Genomic DNA, 7122 nt, shown 5'->3' with positions numbered 1-7122 from the left:
ATAGTCCTACTTACCAGTGTTAGGGACGCGCATAGACTGGAACCTTTCATATGCAATCTCCTACGTATGCAGTAACGTAAGATGTTGACGTTTGACTTTCAGCCTGCTTTCGTTGGGACGATGTACATGCATACGTAAATGCACACTTTCTAATCTGGGATATACAGGCTATGATACCGAATTCCAAAGACCATATCCGGGAATGAACAACAAATATGAGTGAGAGCAGGTGCGCTCTTGACGAACATCGTAACACAGTCGCGAAACTGCCTGAAGCGTTCTCGAAATGAAAGTGTCACTGGATTGGCTTATCGTTCGTCACACTGCAGACGGCATTCGTATGTTCTGTTCTGTCTACTTGAGGTAACGGACAAGGTCAAGTGGTGGAGGATATTTTGCTACTGCCTGGTGGACTACAGGATGTAGGAGAGTAAAGTTGCACTCTGTAAAAGATCATAAGGCATCTGTAGCTCATCGAAAAGCTATTGAGACTAATTTGAAGCAAACACAAATGAAAAGAACGAGTGGGTTTGGTGCTGCTGTCACAAAACGTAACCTTCTGTTTAATGACAGCTGCGATCGCGCTGTGCTGTGCGTGTTGAAAGCTTCATACTGGATCGCCAAAGAGGATACTTCACTACGAAGGTGGCATTCGTTAAAGGACCTTTTGGTGCAAGTTGGAGTGGACATGTCGTCGTTACATTTTGCAAAGAATGCAACCTACATCAGTGACCTCGTTCTGACAGAAGTGCTGCAAGCACTTGCTAGCGTTATACATGATGATGAAACCACTGACATGTTGCAGCGGAATACGTTTGTGGGACTTTCAGCAGATAAGACAACTGATGTATCAAATATCACTCAGCTTGATCTTCATCTGCGGTTTATCTTAGAGGGTAGGATGGTAAGTCGTTTGGGTGCAATTCAGTCTGTTCCCAACAAAACCGCTGAAACACTTTCAAATGGTATCTCACAGTGGCGCATCTAGCGTGGTTTCAGCATGCGAAGATTACACCTTGGCACAGACGGGCCAGCAACTTTTACTGCCAGACATACTAGAGTCGCTATTCGATTGAAAGCTGCTAACACACATATGGTCCATGTGCACTGTGTGGCCCACAGGGAAGCATTAGCTGCTGCTGATGCCTGTCAAATCATAGCCAATTTAAAGGATGTTTCTCAGCCACCCCTACGTGGAGTATTCAATTTCAAGGCATTATTAGAAGTCTACAACGGGAGAATGCAAGCAAGTTCTTCATTTACAACTAAGCGCAATGATTTCCACAGATATGTTAAAATTTGCCAACCTAAGAGCGCAATCAACTCTCTTATGGGCGCAAAATGCGCTTTGCGCCAGTCAATTTCAATCTCTGTATTATGCTGTGCTTGCATATTGCTGTACTCACCTGATCACAGACATCCAATAACACGATGAAAGAAATGAGAAAGAAAAAATTGAAAACATTGTGAAATCTCACAACATGAACACCTCAACTGTGACACACTCACTATTCCCTATGAAACAAAGAGACAAGACACCACTTAGTTAAACAGTCACTCTCTGACTGCATCCTACTGTCAAGTAACCACATCTACAACATTTCATTAATTTCATAAACTCCAGTCTTCGTTGATATACAAGTGCTTGCTACGTATGAGTTGAAACCAGCAATTCATAAATTATATTATGTTGTTCTTGCATATCGCTGTACTGACCTGATCATATCCACCCAATGACATGATGAAAGACATAAGAAAAGAGAAAATTGACAACATTGTGAGATCACACAACATGAACACCTCAACTGTGACACACTCACCTTTTTCTATAAAACAAAAAGACAAGACAACAGTCACTCTCTGACTGCATCCTACAGTCAAGTAACCACATCTACAATATTTAATTAATTTCCTATACACCAGTCTTCGTGTATATACAAGATGCATTAACTACATGCTTTGTATGAGTTGACAAAAGCAATTAATACATTGTATTTAGTCGCGCTTGTACAATTCTGTATTCACCTGATCACGTGCATCCAATGAACATGATGAAAGAAATAAGAATTAAGAAAATTGAAAACATTAGGAGATCACTTAACACCAAGACCTCAACAATGACACACTCACCAGACCCTATGACACAAAGAAACAAGCACGATAATTAGGTAAACAGTCATTCCAACGGCACACACTAAATAAACACAATGTTACTATCCTAATGGCAAATAATATTTATCAAAAGAGCAGTAAATCATTGATTAAAATTGATACTGTTTACCATGCCGAGTTTAACTCTAGTAAAATACTTTTAAAAAGAACACTTTTTAAGAGACATCGAATCACTAAAACGATCGTCTACTGCTTCCACTCATTTCTGTCATTTTAGAAGTACTTATGCAGCCATGCTCGATATGCTTGTACACCCTTTAATAGCTCAGAAGTGAGAAAACTTGCTGTTATTAGGCAAAAGCCAAATCAATACCTTACATGAAATCAGTGTACACATCAAAATGTAAACGTATTAGCCATTGTTTGAAATGGACACTTCATTGCCAATTGTTGAATTTTAGAGACAACCACTTCAGTGTTTCGAGCAATTAATATAAAACATTCTTCATTATATCTCCATCGCTAAAACATAAGGGCATAAGCATTATGACCAGTCAACAATGTTAGTATTGCAATCAAGAAATGCTTCCATTCAAATGATGACCAAAACATCTTTCTAGGAGGAGCAAACCAACTGTATCCCAACATCAAGCAACCATAACATATATTTCCTTTCAATTATATGGTAACTTCATTGTACATACGTAACGTGCTTGCTATCAGTTGTAACAAGTAACTAACAAATTATGCTACTCTGCTTGCACATTGCTGTACTCACCTGATCTCGTCCAACCATTGACATGATGAAAGAATTAAAAAAAGAGAAAATTGAAAACATTGTGAGATCACACAACAGGAACATCTCAACTATGACACACTCACCCATAGCTATGAAACAAAGAGATATGATGCCAATTAGTTAAACAGACACACCCCGACTGCATCCTACTGTCAAGCAACCACATCTACAACATTCAATTAATTTTCTATACACCAATCTCTGTTGATATACAAAATGCATTAGGTGCAATTCAAACGCATACACGAGATTTTCTTAATGGGGTTTGCAAAAAGCTAATATTAACAAAATACATTAATATCAGTAATAATAATAATAATTACAGAAAACAGTGATTCTGGGATGTACTTGGATCCTTCGTAAAGTCATGTCTTCTTTCTAGACAGCCGTGATGGTCTTAGTACTTCTGAAGCAGGGTTTGCTTTCGGTACTTGTAATAGACTTTCAAACCAGACTGATCTGGTTAAGCACGACACATACATTTCATTATACTACAGCTCAATAACATAACGCAGTTGGTTATCATTCACATTCATGTCCTAATTCAAGTCTGTTCAGTGTTGCTATAGCATATCATCAATGATCTAACAATCTTCTTAATTAAGATAACCACCAGTTATGAAAAAGGACCCCTCAGTACTCACGCTAACAGTCACTCCAACTACAGTAAAGCTGACGCCCAACTATTGGGATTTCCGGGCAACATGGAAACATGCCTGGGTGCACCACTACTATGAGTTGACACCATTACGTTGTGCTTGCATACTTCTGTACTCACCATCTGATATACATCCAATGACATGATGAAAGAAATGAGAAACAAGAAAATTAAAAACATTGTGAGATCACACAACATGAACACCTCAACTGTGACACTCACCAGTTCCTTCAAAACAAAGAGACAAAACACCACTTAGTTAAACAGTCACACTCTTGACTGCATCCTACTGTCAAACATTTCATTAATTTCCTATATACAAGATGCACTAAGTGCTAGCTATGTATGAGTTCACACCGGCAATTCATAAATTATAATATAAAACTCCTACGCATATTCTACAGTGTCACGTAACTGTATCACAGACCGTATCCTACTTTACTAGTACTTTACTGCGCTTTGTTCTATACACAAGAGAGCAAGACAGCCTATTTTCCATACAATCTATAATCTAACTGCCATCTAAAACCTGTGGGGTAACGCCCACTTCCTGTTTGTCTGACGCAAATTTTCGAAGTTGTAGAGTTGGTGGCTAGATAATCACACTGTTAACTCGTTAACTATTACTGAAAGAAATGACAAGACATTTTAGTTGCCCACCAACTAGCTAAACAAGCTGGAAAAACGAGCAGCTCGAGCTGATTGGAATCCGAATCATCGCAGTTATGATCGTGACACTACCCTAATGAGCAAGACCAGATCATTAATAGTTACCGTTTCATTACGGCATTTGAATATGTCGTCTTCGTCTCCACCGCTTCGAGAATCACTACCTTCCGCCATCTTGGCCTAACGCACGTTGGGAGTGGATCTTATAATGCTAATTAATTAAAAGTCAACTCGTTGCAGAGTATATAATATATTTGCTAAATACCAAATATAAATTTGTCAATCAATTCAAATAATGAATAACAAGTGTCAATATATTTTTGTCCTGATAAACCCCGAATCCAGAATTTTTGAAAAAGGTCTTTGGTTTTAATATATTAGCTCTCATAAAACGTTACATAATCTTATCTCGTCTTATAAAATTTGTATTGTTAACGGTTGACTACCTGTCAATCTGCTAGACCGACTATAGTATACACGTATTTGAATTATTTAAATAATGGCATAAACTTTAAATTAATTACAGACGAATAAGCAGCATTGAACCTGCCATAACGTAAAAAAATGCTCCGCTCAGTGACGTTGCCAAGCAGTGTAGACTAGCGAGCACAGCTAGCTAGTGAAGTACGCCGGCATTGGAAATAGGAATTTGCATCAGAATCCGTTCCATATATAGCATTGCATAGAAAAAGGACCGTCAGTTCCATCGAATCAGCTGCCACCCGCGCAGTTGCAGTATTTGTTACCTAATTAGACACTATATTGAACACCCAACTATACACATTCATCTGATTCTGACTGCATCCAGGCTACAGCTTTCAAGTTTGGTCTATGCTAGCAAAGTGTCGATCAACTGCAAGATCTAGAACTATTCCTTGCGACAATTAGGTATATTTCTAGTAAGTTAATAATGTCTCAAACACGTAATGACTGAAATTTGAAGGGCACGTGCTTGTACCAAGCCCGTTGCTATGCCCCTTGTCCACTGTCCTGTTAATATGCGTCTATAGTCTCGAGATAGTCAGTCTAGAATGTTTAATGAGCGATAGCAAATCAGAGCCTTTTGTGCAATCTGGCTAGATAACGTGAGCAAAGGCATGCAGCAGCAGGCATCACACAGGAATTTTTACTATATCTTTGTTACAAGTCTATGCACTCTTTTCTTTCAATGGTGGTACCACGACTATTAAAAGTAAAGAGGGGGTTGTAACTCCCTGAAACCCAACTATAGATCTGGGCATGGGTTATCAACTACAAATTAGTTCTTGTTATCTATTAATACGACGTTCTTCATGCTCGCCTATATTTTAGTTAAATTATAATGGCCATATGTACTGTTTCCTCTTCTTTCCATTGGGTGCACTAATCTCTTCGTCTTCCTTAAAGGGGAACTCCCATGAAAATAGAAGTAACGTTCTCATGATAGTAATAAGTGGCCTGATTCTATTGGTACCTTTCTTTCATAGTAGAACTCTTTCTGAACGGAGAAATTGAGCTTCCAACGTGGGGGCGTAACCCTAGGGTAGTCGCCATTTTGAGATGATGACGTTCGAATATCTTACCGATTGAGCATGTGTTGTCATCAGAGTATATGGCGTAGCTTCCGTACAGTTTTGAGCCCGAATGTGATGACGCTGAGAGCAGTTCGAGTTCGGGAAACTCTCATGAAATTGATTCGGACACAGGGGACGGAATCCCCGAGCGCTTGGTCAACTCAAACTGGTGCACATGCGGTCAGTGTGACGTCATGCCCACTGCCTTTGCTGCCAAGAGTTTGACGCGCTAAGTTAGAGACTCTGTGGTTTACGGTGTGTGGTAGAACACGCAACTCTTGAGCTTGTCTGCCTCAACTACGACGTTCTGCACACTGCTGTGTCCGCAGTGATAGACGTCACTGAAGATTCCTTCACAGAATCTCTGAATCACAGGTTTCTTGACACAAGTGCGTACGGTATTGCCATTTTGTTTATTGTCTTTCACTTTAGAGGCTTTTGAGGTCGACAGCATACAGGCAGTTCACACATTGGGCTCCTACGAGACTGGGCAGGCGTGCTAAAATGGTCATACCGTCATGTGTAGTTTTGCTATTAGAAGACCTTTCCCAGAAGAAGGCGAAGTGTACGTGGGGTTTAGGGAGCATCATGATTAGATATGATTTTGGCAATAATGCTTGTAACTACCTAATTCTAAGAATCTGTGTCAACTAATGTCCCATCTTATACATGCTATAGCGTTTATATGTCATAGTTGTATGTTCTATGTAAATCTTGTTTTACGAGCACTAACAACAGTTTCCTTGAGTGGTCTTTCACAGGTGGCAATGTTGGCTGGTAAAATCACTGGAGGTTGTCTGGCTTTGTGTTTTCGAAGAGGTTGTGGATTCAGCTGTCGTTTATTTAGAACTGCTTTAAGGATTCCTTGCAGATAGCCATAGCTCTTTGATTCAGTGATGGGCTTTGCAACCCAGATCTTGGTAGAATTGGGAAAAACCACCTTGTATCTCACTTCTCCACTGCTAGTGGTAGCTTGCCTTCTTCCTGTGTTGTGGTTATGATCAAGTGCAGCCAGCTGTGTTCTTGCAAGCATCCCCTTGTAGCTGAAACGTTGCCTCTTAGAACAATATTTAGTGAGAAGAGCATGGTAAACTTCTTAATTACCAGTGTGGCTGAAGTCCGTTAGCTTGTCAAGGTCTTTCAAAAGATTCTTGTTTAGGACTACCGACTTCAGTTCATCATGTGCAGGAGAACATTTCTTTAACCACTGCTTTCGTTGGCTCTCTTCAAGTGACAATTCGTTGTGTTCACACTTGCCAAAAGATGTAGCATTCTCCCATGAATGGACATTGATTGTATGGTAAATAATAGAAATCCATTTCTCTCTTAGA

This window comes from Corticium candelabrum, chromosome 13 (genome assembly GCF_963422355.1).
Source record: "Corticium candelabrum chromosome 13, ooCorCand1.1, whole genome shotgun sequence".
Classification (NCBI taxonomy): Eukaryota; Metazoa; Porifera; class Homoscleromorpha; order Homosclerophorida; family Plakinidae; genus Corticium; species Corticium candelabrum.
Note: the sequence above shows the minus strand (reverse complement) of the source record.